This window comes from Numida meleagris, chromosome Z (assembly GCF_002078875.1).
Source record: "Numida meleagris isolate 19003 breed g44 Domestic line chromosome Z, NumMel1.0, whole genome shotgun sequence".
In the NCBI taxonomy this organism is placed as follows: domain Eukaryota; kingdom Metazoa; phylum Chordata; class Aves; order Galliformes; family Numididae; genus Numida; species Numida meleagris.
In genome coordinates this window covers 15210369-15230163 of record NC_034438.1, presented here as the reverse complement: position 1 = coordinate 15230163, position 19795 = coordinate 15210369, and positions in this window count along the sequence as shown.

Here is a 19795-nt window from a genome sequence, read left to right as displayed (position 1 = left end):
AATGTCCTCACAGTACAGATCAGAGTTGGAGTAAATGGTAAAAGTTCTTTCATGGGCCACTGGTTTCTACTAGCTGTGTATGTCACCCTTTGGGCTTTGGGGGCCTTGTGGGGAGGGTGCTGTGTTTGAATCTGATAATCTTGGACTAGATAAAACAGCTAGAGAAATGGGAACAGCTAGTATAATTTTGCCTCTGTTCTCAAGTTGTGTTGTCTGAAGTGGCCTGAATTTCTTACACAATATGCTTTATCCCCTGTGTCTACATAGTAGTTCTATTTGAGAAAACAAGGCTTATGTGTTGAAAAATGCTGAAGTGCGGCAGAGGTCAAATGTACGCACTATACAGCAAATACTAGGAGTAAATTGTGCACCTGTATTTTTGGAAAATGTTTCTCTGTGAGTTACAGTAAAGTACTTTCTAAAACTGGAAATGTCTCGTTTTTTATTGGCCTAAGTTTTCTTTCAGCTTGAAAATTTAAAATTTGAAGGTTAGGTTTAGAAAGTGGCTTTGAGTAGGTATTTTTTGGTTTGTTACTTTGAAAAAGAAAATAAAGATTATCTGAGTGCTTGTTTTTCCTTTTAAGAGGATGGATCATTCTTTAAAAAATACATAAAAGCATGAAAATTACAAGAATTAGGCCTTCTTATGACATAATTACACATTTAAGACGATGATAAGGCTCTTAGCATCTATACGTACCTAGATATAGTTACACATAAGTATCTATTATGAGATCAATAGTTATCATCTTTATTTATCTCTGTTTCCGAAAGAGTAACCTGTAAAACTATTATATAGGTTTGGCCAACATAAAAGTGATTAAATTGGTAAAGGAGTAAACCTAATTAAAATGACAGTGACTCTGAAAAAGTGAGTAATTCTTACAGAGCTAGAGAAATGCACAGAGTTATACAACTCCAAGGTGCAAGTCAGTTAAATCTGAAGTGTCTGTAAGAGTAAATCATAATTTTGAACAAGTGTCATGTCTACAGATAAACGTTCAGATATAAATCATGCTGCCTTTAATAGATTTTTTGTACATAGTACATGCTGAAAAGTATTTTTTCTTTGCATAGTGAGGTCAACATCAGCATAAATTGAGTTAAATTTCATGGGATAAGCACTTGAAAATTGAGTAAATGTGGCTACGATTTCTTGAATTGTAAGACACGAGAGGCTATTACAAGATCATTGATACCAAGAAATATGAGTTAGACGTCCATTTTAATCCTCTAAGATGTTCACCTAAGTATAAAAAAGAATAATAATATGTGATGCAGTATTCACGACCAAAGCAGTCTCTTTACTTCTCTGGTCTGATATCAGAAGCATGAAGAGATTTTAGCAGTGTGAAGGACAAACAAATTCACAGAAGAAAACCTCTACTCCTCTGATTCAGCTGTATTTTAATTTTACATTGACATTCTTGTATTTCTGCATGTTTAGATTTCTCTTCCCCTGTGCAAGGATGACTTTTCTAACATTATGTTTTTAAATCTGACAAGGTCATGCAAGCTAAAAAAAAAAGAAGAAGAAGAAGGGTCATCAAAAGGGGAAAAATAACAGAACTACAGTGAAATGGCTCTCTGTTGGCCTTTGTATCGATTCAGAGTGTGTCAAAAGGGTCTTTTGTCGTGCCCCTACCACAGCATACTAATTTGCTAGATCAAGTCTGTCAGAATATCGACTGGAAGTAAAGAACTACAGTGGCAGCTTTTGTGTTTCATACAGCAGGGAGCCTGTGTGTGAAACAGGATTATCAGGGGGTCATGAAGAGAGTCAAGGGATGTCCATCACTTCCCTTCTGGTAATGTAATGGGGCGGGTGCCTGGATGTGATTAAGATGTAGGACACAGGAGGCATAGCGGTGAACAAATCAGACACACACACATGCAAATCAGGTTGGCTGCTGTTAACCACATATTTTTAATGAAAAATTCAGATACAGACAAAACAAATATCTAAACAGCTGTATTCAGATTAAATATCAAACAGCCCATTCAATGCCTGGTGTGTGTGTCCGTGTCTGCATCTGTGTGTGTAGAAAATGTACAACACATATAAGAGAAGGTTCAAGTCTCTCTCTCTCTTTTCTCTTTTTTTATGCAAGATACCAATCTACAAGTGTTTCTTCTACTTCTTTTTTACTGTTGAAAATGATATTGCTGGATGATTACAGCAACCATCCAGGGGACATACAAAGATGAAAATGATGCTTTGTGCAGTCACTACACATGTGCGCCACATTCAGATAGGATGCTCATCACTCTGCTGAGGGCTTAGCTTTGAATTAGATAGCATTATCATTCAAATAGAATGAGCAAAAATATCTTTCTGGGAAGTGAGAGAAAAAAAAAAGAAGTATTTGTGTGACTGAACAATACGTAGCTTGATAAGTGCCTCTTTTTAAAATTGTGGCAGAGAACACCTCCTTTCTAGAGATGCAAGATACATCTCTGAAGCTTATGTGAGAGCTATGAGCAGCTTTACAGTGCACACTGACACAATTTACAATCCTTGTCATCTGCAAATCCATTTTTTCTTGGTAGTGTTCCTAATCTTTAATCCTTTATTTCTGGAAATTCAGAGCTAAACAGGAAAACAACATAAGATGCCAAAACAACAAAGACTTCCATGTATACAGCATCTAGGGCCTGATTCAGATTCCTTTTACTGAAGGTGAAGCCTGAACAGAGTTCAGGGAGTTTTACACCAGACTCCAGATTCCTTAGTCCAGCAATAGTTATTCATTTCAGTTTTCAAAAAGTTGAGTTGTTCTGAAATTAAAAGTTCAAATTCACAATATTCTAAATCTGTTTCTTACTCTTTATTTTTTTTATTAGGGCAGTGGTGATAGCTGGTGACAGAAACTGGCTATGTTGAAGATCCCTCTTTTTTTCTCCTTATTTAGCTCTTCCTTCTTTTCAACTTCCCCCTTTATCTTTCTCTTTTATCACTTTCTCTTTTATTCCTTTCTCTTTTTTTCTTTCTCTTTTTTCCCTTTATACTCTTCCCTCTCTCTCTCTTTCTCTTTCTTTCTCCTTTTACTTTTTTTTTTTACCTTTTTTGAGTAGGAGGGAAAGATTATAGCTGTTTACACTAAAGGTGTTGTTGTTGATGCATAGATGGCATTTTGTCCCTTCTGCAGTCAAAATCAAAGCTCCTGATGAGAGTAATGTGAAAAGAGTAGCACCCCCTTTTCATGTAACTGTTGTATCTCCTCTTAAATTGGACAATTATCTGACTACTGCACAACTGATATCTCGTTCAGATCCAAAGAGCTTTGTCAGTGATAGCCAAAGGCAGCTATGCCTGAAGCCGTATAACAAGAAATGACATACAAATTTGTTTTGTGTGTGTGCATGTCTAGAAATAAGGATTTTGCTTTAGTATTACCTTGTGGAGTTAAGCACTGATGGTCAGCTATTAGGCAACCACTGTGTATAGAGGAAAAGGAATTACAGAAATCCACACTAGGTGACCTTTTAGTTTGTTTTCATTGTCTATTGTTCTACATCTCTGCAGTGCAACATTCATAGCAACGGGGGCTCATGGCAGTATGAGGTGGTAGTTCTTTACTAGCAAATGTCTTCCATGTATATTTCAGATTGAAGTAACTACTGTCATAGTTTTCTTGTGTAGAGGCTCAAGGGCAGAACTTGTCATAAAACATGAATACATGAAAGGAAGAGGTGAACCCTGGAAGATGTTGTGACAGGAAAATCGGACTCATTTCTTTCAAAAAGTGCCATGTGCCCATGCATTCCCACTAGAAGTGACTTTTATGTCTGCACAGCCACAATTTCCACTCAGCTATTTCATAAGACTTTTAAATCAGACAGCAGGCCCAAAGAAGGCAAAATTGTTAATAGGGCCTTCTTTTTCTGAAAAAAATATAGTTCTGCCATAAGTATTTTCAAACCACAGATTTTCTTATCAGAAAGCAAAACTTGCAATCCTGAACTGCTCATATGAAGAGCAGTCAGCAGAACTGTGTATTGAAAAAGACAATAATCACTTCATGAGAGTATAACAGAAAACATGAAATATATATATTTTTTTTGAGGAGGAAGGATCATGAAACATTGTAATGTAATTATAATAAGAGATATTCTAGGTAGTTAAGTAGTAGGAGACATTGCTTGGTATTTTGCTTCAGTGTGAGCTATCCAAAGATGGAGACATCACATTACATGAAAAGGGGACCACAGATTCCAAACATATGATCAGAACAACATAACCTGCAGATAATTCTGTGGAAATGGTGGTATAGGTGGTAATAGAAAATATTGATACATACATCTATTTGTCTGGGGAGACAGAGCAAGTTTTAGAAGTCTGAAAGATTTCAAATTCCAGTGTTAAAGCAGATGTCAGGTAGGGAAAAGATCATAACAAGCCACTGACTACCAAGAATATGTAATCACATGTGTAATGCAGAAGTCATAATGTGACCTAATGCTCAGAATTTTTCTTTCTTCTTCTCCCAGTAAAAATATAAATGTAATCCAAAAGTATTTGAAAAAAAAAGAAAAGAAAGGTGTATTTTCACAAAATGAGAAAGCCAATAGTCAGTTTTCTCTGAGAAAAACAAAACCACAAATGAGTAAACTCAACCAACCAACCAAAAACATATCCTTTGTGATGGCAAATTAATATTTGCCATTTTGCAGTAAGCTAATTATTCCATCTTTTTCCACTCCTCCAAAACTCAGAGCATCCAGCTCCAAATAGCATAATGTTTGTTGTGAAATTTCACAAATATTTTTTTTTTATTTTAAGACTCTATCCTTTCCCTGCTCAAACCCTGGATTAACCCTATTGCTCATCACCAAAAACAATTGAGAAACACCTTAGAGGAAATAATACTCTGCCACTAATAGTCAAGATTTTTCCTTTGATTATAAACAATAGAACAAAAAGCTAACACCAAGGAAATGGTAAATCTAGACTGAGTTCAAGGAGATAGAAAAATATGAGCCATCTGCCATGGTTATTGAAAGTGTTTTTGCCTTAGTGTCTAACCAGATTTTTCTCTTACCACACAGAAATCATTGCACATGCTCTTTTAGGTTTCAGAGGAGAGTGGCAAACCTCAGTTTTCTGGCTGAACTCCAGACCAAACACATTCTGAAAGTTTATAGTCCTCAGCACTTTTACAAATATATAGTATGTAACAATTTCCTATTGCTACACAGAGCTGAATGTTGTCAGACAATTGTATTACTCTGCCCTAGACATTGCTTTACTTTCATGCATGTATTTACTTATATACATATGCAGATGTTTTAATAAGCTCACATGTTAAACTATCTTCATATGTCCTTTATCTATTTCCCAAATGACTTATGTTTCTAATATATGTCAGTAAAGTTTTTTATAAATATATATTTCTCTGTCGCTAGAGAACACATTCCAACTGTTTTAATGGTACCTCATAATTCATCTTGTATCATCTTCACTCTTTTGAACACTAGATACTCATACCTAGATATCATAGACCATTCTACGATACTTTCTGCATACTGGAAATGATCAAGAAGATTAGATGTCTTTTTTTCATATTTCTGAATGATACATAAGGATTTGGTAAACTGATAGCAAGAAAGTTAAACTGCACATTTTAGAGCAGTTTCTGAAACCACAGATTCCCTCCTGAAAAGTGTAAACTAGAAGAACAGATTAGTCCATTAGCCTGAATTGTAATATGTTAATAATGTGTAAATAATTTTTTACTGCAATGTATTTGAGGATTGCATCAGGAGACTTTCATGGAGATGTGAAATTTCATACTCTTGAAAAGGACTAGGATATTTTTGAATAGCTGTTGCTGAGGAGAAGTACTCAGTGGTCATGATGAAGGGGTCAGTGTGTACCATAATTAAAAATAGTACTTTGATGACTCAGAAGATTTTAACTTGAAATAGATCCATACCTTCTGAACTTACTGAATTTTACGGTCCTCAACAAGTGACAAAATGATGAAAAAAGATCTTAACTTTCCTACACTTGTGATCTTTCTAAAGTAGACTTTCAAAGTAAAGAACGCGTCTTAATTTAAGTATGTTTAAGTACTGTATGTAAAACATCTAGATAAAAAGACTTTATTTACAAAGGCATTTCAGTTCCCTTTATCTGTTCTGGGAGTTGGGTTCATTTACTCCACCTTCCGAAACATGTGGGAGTGCCGGACTAAGTCACAGAACAGGTGTCTTCTTCTGGTGTAGGTGGCCTTAGGCAGATCCATGGCTTCTCTCACAGCTTAGTACTAAGGCCATTTCTGGAACAAGGTCTCAGAGGACATAAGATGACCATAACATTTCAAATACATGTACTCACACCACGCCTTCTTGGCAAAATGACTCAGAACCAGCTTTTGAGACTTACACACAGAGCATTAGTTGTGACTGAGTAGTGATGATTCGAAAACTGATGCTTGGACCTTGTAACTATCACTGAAACTTTCCATTTTATAACAACACACAGCAGGCTAAGTGTAACAGAAGACTCTCAGTTCAGACAGGGAGGCTGGTACACTGTTAAGTAGTTTGGTACTGTAAATGACATTATTGCTGACACAGTGCAAAAAACTCAATAAAGCAAATATGCTTATAGGAGTGTAATAGGTAATATGAAATGGCTGTGGTTAGATAGACTAACTATTCATTACTATACTTTGTGGTAACTATGTCTTACCTTTGAAACACATATCTCTTGTTCATTTCCATTTCTTCTACTACAGAAAGTGAATTGCTTTTGATAGAGTTAGATTTAGGACACAGAGGAAAGAGACGCATTTATATGGAAATAATAGTACTACTAGTAGAAGCTGTAGTACTAGTGTAACATAATATAGTTTTATCAGCACATACAAATTATGCAATTGCAGAACATAAAAGATTCTACTGGTTCACCTGTAAACTACAACAGGAGATAAGGATGTAATAAAATTAATAACCTGAACCACCAGCCCAGCTCTGAAACTGAGCATTTGATTTGGAGTTGTATACAGAAAAGTAATTTCAAACCTACTGTGTTGGAAGCCATGATGCTGAGCTTCATAAAGTGTTTGCCCTAATGCAAAGATGTAGGCTCTATAGGCAACACTTGGTGAAATGTTGCAGAAAGATATCTGTTTCAGAAGGGTATTTACAAGAACAAATAAAGATCAAATGCTTACTAGTAGCCAGAAACGAAATTACATGAATGGAACTGTACTTTAAATCCCACTTCTCTCCAGGACTTACTCTTCCTTGACTGTTAGGTTATGTTACTCTTTTGAAACATGTTAATTCTGTTTTCTTTTTGAGGTTATTATTCCTCTTATTATTATTATTTAAAGTAAACTACTGCTCAGAAAGTCATTCTCTTCTGCCTGAACCAATTCAGATTCACATCATCCACTTAATGGTCTGAACAATGAAAGAATTATCTAACCCTTATAAAATTTTTTGAAGAAGAAAAATACTATGTGCTGAAGCACTGTGGGTGATGTGAATTACCCCAAAATACTGTCTCCTTGTGACTCTCTTCCAACACTTATCAGTAATCAAGAAGAACTCTTTGTGGCCTTCATAGATGTCCATCCTTCAGAGTTGTTAAATTCTTCCATTTTTTAATAATCAGCTCACTTTGCTTACCAACTTCTGTATTGCCTACAAGTAAACAAAATGTATACTGAATTATTTTTAATGTCTGTGTAAAACACCCATCCATCTACCCATACGTTTATCCACCCAGCACAAATGCTCTAATGTGGTACTCTGATGTTTGTACTCAAGCGTTTTACAGGGCTGTGGATTTCTCCTGCCAATGTCTAGAAAGAAAGAAGTAGATTTACTGAGTTTTCACAGAAAAGTGACTGAAAAAGAAAACAAATTCTCTTGTCCAAAAATAAAGGGAAGTCCACTGTAGAAGTGAGTTTCTTCAAATAATTCAATATAACTTTTCTCAGAGTGCTGAAAAAAAAAATTCTTATACTTCTTTTGTGATCTTTGTAGTCTTTTATTTCTTATTTCAGCTAACAATACTTCAGTCCCACTATGGCTATTAATACCACGTTCCCTGGAGTTCTGAGTCAATATATCTTTCTTGTCTTAAATCAGAAAATTACAGAGAATTGTAAGCCATTTATTCATGGACTGCTCTGGTTTCTGTTTTTAAATATCCTACTGAAGGCCATTTCAATTTCTTTTTCTGACTGCAAATATCCAAGTTCCTCAAACAATGCTTTTAATGAATGTCAGAGATCATTTCAACTAATGGCATCACCTGATGAAGACATATATTTTTCTGCTCTTCTGTTTAACTCTGCTTGGAAACACTCTCCTTAATTAACATTGTAATCTTTTGCTCTGAAATGCCTTGTATCTTCTTGAAACATCAAAATGAACATCTCCTAAGATGATAGTATTTTAGGTATCTTTCCATCTGTATGATTTTTATGCCAAGCCTACTAGTTAATTGACACAATTTTTAAATCTGTCACCTCAAGTTTCCCCTCTCCCAATATTTTCAGTAAAGATGGAATGGCTCCACCATTACACCCTAGACCTTCTGTATCTCACTGAAGCTTATAAGAGGAAAAAGAGCTGTCAAATTACATTACTCCCACATCCAGTCTCTCACTTCACCTGCCTGGATGACCATAATAACTGCATCATAGAAGTAATCCTTGCACTTCTGGACTCCAACAACTGAGGAAGGCTTATTCACTTTCTGCTCAGGTGCAATCATTGTCATGTACAATAACAACATAGAGATGAACGACAGCAGAATGAAACAAATGCTGAGAACATCAACTGAGACTCCTCTTCTTGTCCAGAGACTAGTATTTCTATTAAAATGTTGAAAATATCAACACATATATTATGATAGTGTTCATTTATGGATCCAAATTTAGTCTTTACTAAACAGATAAGCTCTCGTTTTCTCTTTTTCTTGGGACAATTTAATGCTACATACCATGGAGGGAACTAAACATGGATACAAGTCAAAAAACAATTACTTTCCAGAAGCAGGTTTTCTCCATTGAAAAATGTTTGGATGGAGTTCCAATAAAAATTTCAGGGTAATTTTTATTGATTTCAAATTTAATTAGTTCAGGATTTTGACATAAACTATTATTAAGTTTTAGATCTTTTGAGTATGCTTTGGGAATAAAACAGCTGGATTTATTAAAAGCTTTATGATGCCAGTTAAACAAGGGTCAAAAAAAAAATATTTTGATTCTAACATCAGGGAAAGAAAAAGGTTTCAGAATAAGCTCCTGTGATGGGTGAGATGGATGCAGTTACAGTGTTTTTAAGAAAGTCAGGATTCAGTAGAAGCACTGAGAAATATTTTTCCTTTTTTTTTTTTGCATGAACTATATACTTCACAACGTTTTATTCATCCGTAACATGAATGGACATCACATTTTGGCAAGATGAATTATTGTACAGTTCTTGCATTTAAATTCTCTGTTTTCAACGCAGTTTAGTAACACCAAACAAATTTCAAAATTTCTCTTAAGAAAAGCCAGTGTAATCAGGGCAAAAAAGACCTGCATGCATGAAAGGACTAGTGCTTGCTAAAGGTACAAAATGTAACTATGCTATAACAATAACAATAGACCACTTTTTTCCCACACCTCTTTATTAAAAAAAAGTAAAAAATGATTAATATATAGGATAGTATGGAACAATTAAACCTTTGTATGATACTTGTCTTTGCAAAGCAGTAGCATCAAGAAACACTGAATAACGTACAATTTGAGACAGGGCTAAGACCTCTTAGGAAACCATATGAGTTTTGTTAGAAAGGATAGGATGTAGTATAGTCAGAAGTAAAAACAAAGCATTGATTAGCACGAATCAAAAAAAATTAAAACTTTCTGAAATAAGGAAGACCAGGAAGATTTGCAAAAGGAAAACAGGCAATATTTTGAAAAAGAGTATAGAAGACTACTAACCTTGAGCTGTAAGTAACATGAAGTTTAAAGTGACATATTCTGCCACAGAAGTTGCAGTAAATTGAAAGATTTACATGTTATTATTTATTCATATGATTAAAATAAATGATCTAATTGCTTATTCTATGTTATGGGCAATGTATCAAAGAAAAAAGAATTAGGCCCACAATGCTGCAGCATTCAAAGTGTTTCTATTTAAATATTTTAAAAATTTTGTAAAACCTGAATCAGTGCTGGACTTCACAATTTTTAGGCTATGGTTTCTTAATGAGAGCACAGCACATAAACTCCACACACCCTCACTCATACATACTTTTTTTTTTTCAGAAAAGTGTAAAAATACACATTTTAATCCATCAAAATTCAACCATCCTCAAGTGTATGTGAACATCTGCTTTCATCTAAGAAACATTTTAAACTTCTTGACAGTTACAAGAATTACAATCCCTAGAGACTAACACTTTTCTTTTCAGAGAAGATTCATATCATAGATTACTTTATGGTAGGAAACTGCAGTATGCTCTATGCAATTGTAAGGGAAAACACAGCACAGTCATCTCCATAGGCTTACTGAAACTTCAGCATTTGACTCAGTAGAAAAAAATTAGCTGAAAAAGAGAAAGAAAAAATTCTATACTGTCCACAAACTCTCTAGACATATAACTAGCTGTATTTTCAAAAATCTCACAGGCTATAGGCAGCTCATTTCTTTATTTTCATGGATTTTTAATTATAATGCTTGCTTAATAAGAGTTCAGAGTCAGCTTTTGGTTCTGTTCACAGTTTATCACTTGGGTTATATTTTGTATTGTATTTTGAACTGCTTGCATAGTAAGCAGTTATTTTGTCTTAGCTTGTTAGGAGCTGGATTGTGGAATGTTTTAAAAGTGCATGAAATGGATTGAGAGCATTTATGTCAAACTGCCTCAGTCCATTGCAGTGTTAAGTACCATACAAACTTGTAATGAAAGGAGAAAGCTTTTGCATTTTGGATTAGTGAATGACACTTGGGACATAGAAACACTTGGGATATGAACTTATCTTCTAAGCCACTAGAAATTGTCTTCAAGTTTTTCTGGAATTACAGAAATGTTGCAATTTTATCCTGTAAAAAGATAGATTTCAAGTGTTTTTTTTACTGGAACACCACCCTCATAAGATAAAATATGACAGGTCTGATGCCCCCTTTTCCCACAGAATTACTTAAGAGAAGTACTATGACCTCACATTGTTAGGGAGAGGTAGTATGGTTGCCACAATAAGGATGGCCAGAACTCACACTTGCTCATGCAGAAGAAGCGTCTCATATAATTCCATACTATTACCTTTTCTCCTGCCAGCTGTGATGTCACTCCTTTTTAGGCACCAAGACAGTGACCACTTATTCTTCGCAAGAATGCAGCAACTGGTCTGCATGTTCCTTGGAGCCAGGAGCAACATCTGCATCTGCCAACAAGCTCAGAGAGCCTTAACTCACCTTTAATATTGCTTTCCAATAGTATCTTTTCTCTGCTATATGATATATGAGTATAAACCAGATTGAGGTTCTACTCAAATGTTATGTACTAAAAATGTTCTAATATTCATTTGCGTGCAGTAAAATAGAACCCAAACTGGTTAAATGTTTGCTAGCCAAAGTGGGAATCAAAAAATTGCTTAATTCTTTTTATTTTTATAAATGGTCATGAGACATGACCCTTAATCCATGAGTTGCCGTGCTCCTTTTAAAGGTGCTCAGTACCACCAATTCCCATTAAATTTAATGACAAGTGAGCTTGTTCAAATACTACCAGTGTCTTGTATATTTTGTGAATAACATCAATGTAAGTAAGACTGAATGCAGGTAAGTTAAATTTATACAGTAAACCAGGGAAGCTGTCTCTGCTAGGCCACAAAATAAAATTTATTTGGGACAAGTATATAGGAATTGTTATATGCGAATTTTGTCCATGTCTGTTTAAGCATATCTTATTATCCTTAATAAAAAATTATTATCCTTGATAACAGCGATTATTCATGAGGTATATCTCTGTATATAAAGTATATTGGAACATTAACAAATCAAAATGAAACAACCAAACAAGTTTCTTTTGTAAGCTGAGCAGGTGCAGTTCAGCTGACATGGAGATCTTTGTGAATAATGTTTAGACTTCAGCATTTAAACACTTAACCAAACAACTTGGGCAATTTAAGATGCCACTTTTTCCATCTTATTTGTCACAGTTTCCTTTAGGAATCACTACACAATATAGCTGCCAAAATGGAATTGAAGCACTTTAGTGCAATGTCTACCAATTGGTATAAAATACCAGTTTGGTCCAGGACATGCAGAAGAAAATTTGAACTATGGACCTGGGCTTTTCTCTGGAGCACCCAGGAACTGTCCACATACTCTGTTTTACCTAAATTCACCCTAAATTTTGGAGTGAAATGTTAGCTGTTTGCTTAACTTTAACCTAATGAATTTCATCTCACATCTGGAATGGATAGATACATGTAGAAAGATACGCAGCTGAGTTCGACTTCAAAGCTGAAGTTTTGAACAAATGAAAAATCACTTGATTACATAGATGGTATTCTCACAGCCTAAGAGCCACAATATTTTACCTTAACTAAAATCTAGAGACACCTTTTGCAAGCTAGTAACTTAAGTTAATTATTCTGCATAAGAAGCATGATGGATTTTCCAGGTCTGTCAGAATTCTTTCATTTTGTTCTTGTCTTCATAGGTGTTAGCCATTATGTCATTTCAAACAATCCCCTTGGTGATACACAGAATTATTCTGGTGGGTTTTCTGTCCTTCCACTGCCATATGTTCAGAACAAATTGTTTTACATGCGCAATTGCACCTTACAAAGCTAGAAAATGTAAATGTACAAGAGCATTTCTAAAGAAAAATCAGACTATATTCTGGAATTCCTTCTGTTTTTTTCAACCCCTATTTTTCTACTTATTTAATGTGAAAACAAAACCAAATTCCTTCTTCCACTTTAGGTTTGTTATGCTAGCCTTATGTTGTATCATTTATTTCTAATATTAAATTTCTGTTAATCTCTGATTTTTTAATAATTCTTTTCCAGTGGCACAAATAGCTATCATTAGGGAAGATCTAAAATACCAGAATAAGACAAATGTCCTTGTGCAAGTATGTTTGCTCTGATATGAAGCAGAGGAAGTACAGTTTACGATATTTTGCAAAGGCACGTGGCTGCATATTGAGCATAAGTATTAATGAAAGTCATTTACAGTGCAGACTAAATGATAGTGAAAGACAAGCATAAACAATGACGACAGTAAAGTTCATGCAGGAAGGCTTTGCAACTTGTTAGTCATTACTATTAAGAATTAGTTTTGAAAATAAAATGAGCCTAGTTTGCTCGGTTGGATCTACACTTTCATTCTCTACTGTTGAGTCTCTCTGTATCTCAAGCAGCATCAATGAGCTGGAAAACACAGAAAAGTGTACCTGCTGAGCTCTACCTGAGCACACATCTGTATCGTCAGCAGGAATAAAAAATGAGAATTTACAGCAAATCAAAATAAGCTTTAAGTTAAGCCTCCAAAATTACCCAATAAGTAACTAAAAAAGCATGCTCCCCATACTTATAGGAGAACCTTGTACACCAGTGACTTCTTCCAAAGAAAAGTGCTCATCCTCCACATGCAATCTGGAAATGCTGATAAACCTCTGTCCACACCAATGAGGTTTCTGCCAGCTACTCCCATTCTTGTGTTTAGCTCAGTGTTTCACTAAAATCTATCACACTAGTAAAATTTTTGAAAATACTTCTTACTGTATCTTTTTTTCTTTCATTTCAAAAATGGATTTTTTTTGTGATGGTAGAAGTACTCAGTGCAATCAGAAGTCTCATGAAATCTTCAGATATTATTCTCTGTCCATGATTCTTTTCCCACCTCCTTAGAATATACTATAATGCAACTACTCTTTTACAACAAAAGAGCTTGTTTTATTCATTAAATAGGTGTTATATGAGATTATCCACCCATTTTGTAATAACTTGATAAAGATCATTTTTGCAAATGATCTTAATGACAATTTTTGGAGGTGGCCAAAACAAATCTGTGTTTGATTTTTTCACTTGAACAGAAATGGATCATACAATAAACCCATCTTCAGCCCATTGTTTTAAATTAGATAATGAAAATCACAGAGGGATGGGCTTACCATTATTATTTATTTCTCCACTTAACTCCCTAAAAACCTTCTGTAATTTCTTACAATACTCTGCTATAGTATATTATGCTATATTTATTATGCTAAAAACATTCTACAAAAGTAGAAAATAACATCTCTCTAGGAAAGGCTAGATTTTTCCTCACCATTCCAGTAGAATCACTAAGTTCTTTTGCTGTAACTAAGTACTGATGTAATTGCCTACATAAAAGAATGGCAATAATTTCTGTATTTGGGTGGCATGTGTGAAAATACTCCGCCACTCATTAATTTATCAACCACACAGGTGCCTCAGAGCAGGCAAACCAGTGTAGTCCTGCTGGTAGCCTTAGGACCTCATGATGCAAAATACCTCATTCAGTAATGCAGTGATTTAAATGGATAGTTGAGCCACTGTTGTGCTCTTTCTTGTTTTGTTTATATATGTATTTTTACCTAGTGTTGCCCTAATACTAGAAAAAGCCATAAAATGCAAAGGTCTCAGCACTGCTTATTGCTTCTCTACACTAATGTTACCTATACCGTGTCTCAGACTCAACAGGAACCAGCTGTGTCAGAGCATAGTGATAACTTGGCCCTCAGTAGTTCCCTGTGGAGCAACAACCCATTGATGTACTCCCAATCAATTCCTACACAGTTACAGTTCAGTGAGCTATTTAAAGAAAAAGATGAGTGTGTAAAGTTAGAGGGATATTCAAAGAGAACAGACTGAGAAATAAAGAACACAAAGCAAGAGAAAACCTGAAGTACTGAAGATAGACCTAGCATAAAGGTGGGCAAAAAGAGGGAGGAAAAAAAAAACAAACAAGCAAGACAAAAAATGTTGGAAATCCTCAGATAAATGAGGGATTCACATAGTCAGCATTATTTTATATTTCTAATGCTTTTCATGTGGAAAAATACTTAAATTCTTTAGCATTAGTTCTAATTTCTCTGTCTATGCTTGTGTGCAAAACAACTCATCAAAGTAATATGCATGGTCAGGAAAACAATTGGAAGAAATACACAGTAAATTTTGGTGGGTATGCTTATTTTTTCAGTATAGATTTTTGATACTACGTTAATGCTTCTTATACATGAGCATTATACACAAGGTGTCCTGGTGATTACTGCTCTTAAATATCTTGATCAGTCAAAGAAATATGAAATGCAAGAAAGAATCAGATAAAATATTACTACAATATGTTCTAATTGTTTCTATTTCAATATATTGCAATGTTTGAAAAATATTCAATATTTCAAATATATTCAAATATATATCAATGTTTGAAAAATATTCAATATTTCAAATATATGCAATATATAATTGCAACATTCAGATAACTTTTTTCATTGTGCAGTTTTTCCACATTTGTTATGCCTCACTTGCAGTCTCAAAATATGACTTTGAAAATACATATTACTAGAATTAATTCAAATTTGCATTGCAATTTTCAGTTAAAAATCAAGGAAAGACCAGATTTTTTGTCAAAATTCAATGTCTAAAAATAAGATTGTAATCTATTTTCAAAGAAAAACTGAAAAAAATATTCTTCACCTAAGCAGAAATTTAGTTTTATTTATTGACAATATTCATAATATAAGCTTTCCTTCTTCTTTTCCTTCCTATTTCTACTGACACTTAAAAGAGTTCAATTTATTTAGTTGTAGCTTTACAAATCCAAACAGTTTAGCAATGTCTCCTTAATCAAACAAGCAAACAGTTCCCTTCAGAAACTGCTTTTACAGATTACAATGAAATTCTAACTCCCGAGCACTAAAGTGTAATAACGTATAACATATATTTTTGTTGGAACAAAGATAAAAAAAAACTTGAAAAGCTGAAGATGAAAAGAGGAAAAATACATTAGCGTTACAGCTGAGAGGAATATGTCTTAAATATCCATGAGTTTTTGAACAATTTTCTAAAATGTCCAAATGGTAACCCCATAAGTCACAGCCTTTTCAAAACATTGGGGTTCCAGTTTGAAGAGGTTCTGACAGCACTGCTAAAAGAATGGATGTGAGTTCAAGGCTCTTAATACTGCTGCTTATGGGGAAGAAAAAAAAAAAAAAAAAAAGCATTCTCTTCCAGAAATCTGTAGTTTAACAGAACCCATTCTATATACGCTAAAATAGAGCCAAAGTTCAATTTAAAGTGCTGTTGCACACTTTACCAAAGCTCTTGACTTCGGAATTTTTTTCTCAACTGGGCTTACAATCCTGTATCTGTTGACCTTCAGAATATGGTACAAGATCATTTATTCTCTCAGCTTTTTGCTTTTGTGTGTGTCTGAACGATGCGAGGAAAGAGGAAGGAAGAATCACCTGGAGAAGTCACTAGTGTTTCAAACAGCCAGAACAGTCAGCATGGACAAAAACCACTCAGCTGAAACTGCTGGAGAGACAGATAAGCAGGATATAATAAACCAAAAGCTATGAGCAAGACTGCTACGAAACCTGCTGGTTTTTTATCATCTAAACTGGTTTATAGTCATCACAAAAAAAAAATATTGCCTATATTTGTAGGGAAGAAAAATATTTCTATTCCTGATGGGAGCTAGGAATTAAAATGTTCAGTTTCTACAGTTAATTTGAATTGTTGCTTATTAACTGTAAGGCTTGTAATACATTTGGAAAAATATTAACCATTACATATTGATTGGCCAAGTATATTTCTAATATTGTCAGACATAGCAGAACGACCGAAGCATTCAGTAATAATATATATTAGGGTATTTTTCCTTAAGTCAACTCCTCTGAAGCCACTAGCAAATATATTTTATGTAATATGTAGGATATTCTCAAAATCACAATCCTGCATTTTAATTACCTTAAAACTGTGTTAGATTATGATTTAAACTGTAACAGTTTTTATATCTGCTATGAAAAGAAAGTAAAAATGAAATATTAATAACTTGATAAATATATAAATTTTTGTGTATGTTCTGAAGTGTTGTCAGAAAATACTCAATCTGACTCAAAGACTGAAGTAAAAAGTTAATTGTCTTAGTTACAGTAAAATGTTGACTTCTTTTGTTTTGACTCTGGCTGTATCTTGATGTTCTTCCTGCAGGCTATGAGTTGTGATTCAAAATACAATCAGGCTTCCTACAGAGTACTTTTTTAAACGGACCTGCTTTCTTGTGATTTGATGTTTCTGGAAGACAACATGAGATGTAACACATAGCACTTCACAGGTTTAAACTGCATTTATGAAATATGTATATTACATGTATTTGGCCTTTTAGGGGGGAGTAGGAGGTTATATCAGTAGCTGATATTAAATTGTTCCAAGGCATCACCATCTATTGAGAAAGCTGTGTTCCCTTAAAGAATATAAACAATTAAGTAAGAAAAAGAGAAGCAATGTGAATTAGTAGCATTGTAGTTCTTTCACTGACATCATAAATGGCTCCTTTGAATGTTTTGATGTTGTTTTGACACAGAAATCTTACTACGCATTGACACATTTTCCTATTTGCAGTTGCTTTGTGTAGTATTCTTTGTGCGCCAAATCATAGTAAAAGGTTGACATTATAAGAGCTAAGATTTTGTATCTTCTCTTGCTCCTACCTATCCATATCCTTTAGGGCCTGATCTACAGATGCTTACAAATAAGAACAATTCTATGTTATTCTCTGAGAATGTCTCACATGTGTAAATTTAAGTGACTAGCTTGAAAACTGAGCTTGTATTAATGAGAAAATTACCTTCTAATTTTTGAGGCCCAGAATCTTCCAAATGCAGTAGCTGAATTATGATTCATTTGGCCTATAAATTACCTTTGTAATTAAAAACATTTTTACATCAGAAATAAATACCTATACTTTTACCTATTGTAGGGAACAGCGCAGTGTTTCTGAGTTCACAGAATCATAGAATTATAGAATCATAGAATGGCTTGAAGAGACCTCAAGGATCATCAAGTTCCAACGCTTCTGACACAGGCAGGTTTGCCCAGCTGCTCAATTAAGTACTAGATCAGATTGCCTAGGGCTGCATCCAGCTTGGCCTTAAACACCTTCAGGGATGGGGCATCCACAGCCTTTCTGGCAGCCTGTTCCAGCACCTCACCACTATCTCAGTAAAACAATTCCCTGACATCTAAATCTCCCTTCCTTTACTTTAAAACCTTTCCCTCTTGTCCTATCACTATCTACCCATGTAAAAAGTTGATTTCCCTCATGTTTATAAACTCCCTTTAAATAATAGAAGGCCACAATGAGGTCTCCCCACAGCCTTCTCTTTTCCATGCTGAACAAACCCAGTTCTTTCAGACTGTCTTCATAGGAGAGGTCCTCCCACCCCTGATCATCTTCTTGGACCTCCTCTGGACTTTCTCCATACGTCCCACATTGTGTTGGAGGCCCCAGACATGGATACAATACTCCAAATGGGGCCTAACCTCAAATCACAGGACCTCAGCCATGCTGGGAGCACTCCACTGGATTCTGCTCATTTTCCCTTAAATCCTCTTAATCTGAGAGGCCCAAATCTGGGCACTGTGTTCCAGGCATGAGCTCACAAGTACTGAACAAATGTGAGCAACTCTGCCATTCAGTCTGCTACCTACATTTCTCCTAACGTAGCCCAATATGCAGCTTTCCTTATACATGCTATTTGAACATGATTATAGTTCAAATTTTTTTTGTTCTATAGAAGTTGTGGATGGGCGTACAAAAAAAGGTGTAATAACTTCTTTTGAATCTATATTGTAGGCCTCATTTAAATGATTTAATTAACTACACAACACTGAAATAGTGTGAAACATAGTGGTTGAGGTTTATTTATAATTAGTGTTAAAATTATAAAACGTATAAATTATAAAGCTTATAAAGCTTATGTCCAGGGGGACTAATAGATCATTTGTACTGACCTCCTGTATGTCAGAGGCTAATAATTTTTACTCAGTAATATACTCTGGCCACTATCACAGAAGTCTCCCTTTTAAGAAGGTTGCTCCCTTGCATTGGTTAATAAACAAGGAGAAGAAAAGCTGCACTTACTTATACGTACTAAGAGCTGCTGGGAAAAAAAAAAAAATAGAATATCACTAGGGAAGTGAAAAGAAGCCATGAAGGAGACTCAAAACTCCAGAGGACAGAATCTTAAATATTTTTTCCTCTGCTGGCTCTCCCTTAAAGGAAAGAAGATCCAGGCTATCTTAGAGAGAGGATAAAGAGACCTATAAGGCCAGAAAGCTGAAAAACAGAAACAGTGAGTGGGAAGCTCACCTGACTGCTGGAGAATGGAAAATGAGTAATTATCTCTGTTTGCTGTGATACTAGGTATTAGACTAAAATTTTTTATTCAGCTGGAGCATAAATTCTAATTGCAATGAACAATTGCTTACACCACTGAAAAAGAAATGAAGGAATTGTATGTTATTTCATCAAAAAAACCTTTTTTGACCTTGCATGAAAGCAAGGTCAAAAATCATGGTGAAATTCTATAGAAAAATAATAAGACATATGGAACATTTCTAGAAATAGCACCGCTTTCTTTGTTCATACTAGAGTAGTCTTATTTTGTTTCCGAAAATAGGTGCCTTGCATCATTGCCGTGTGGTAGAATGCCCTTGGGAGAAGTCCAATTGTAGAAGTATAAAGTGTCAGGACTGAGGAGGTAGAATGTTTAAACTGGACTCAGGTGAATTACTAATAG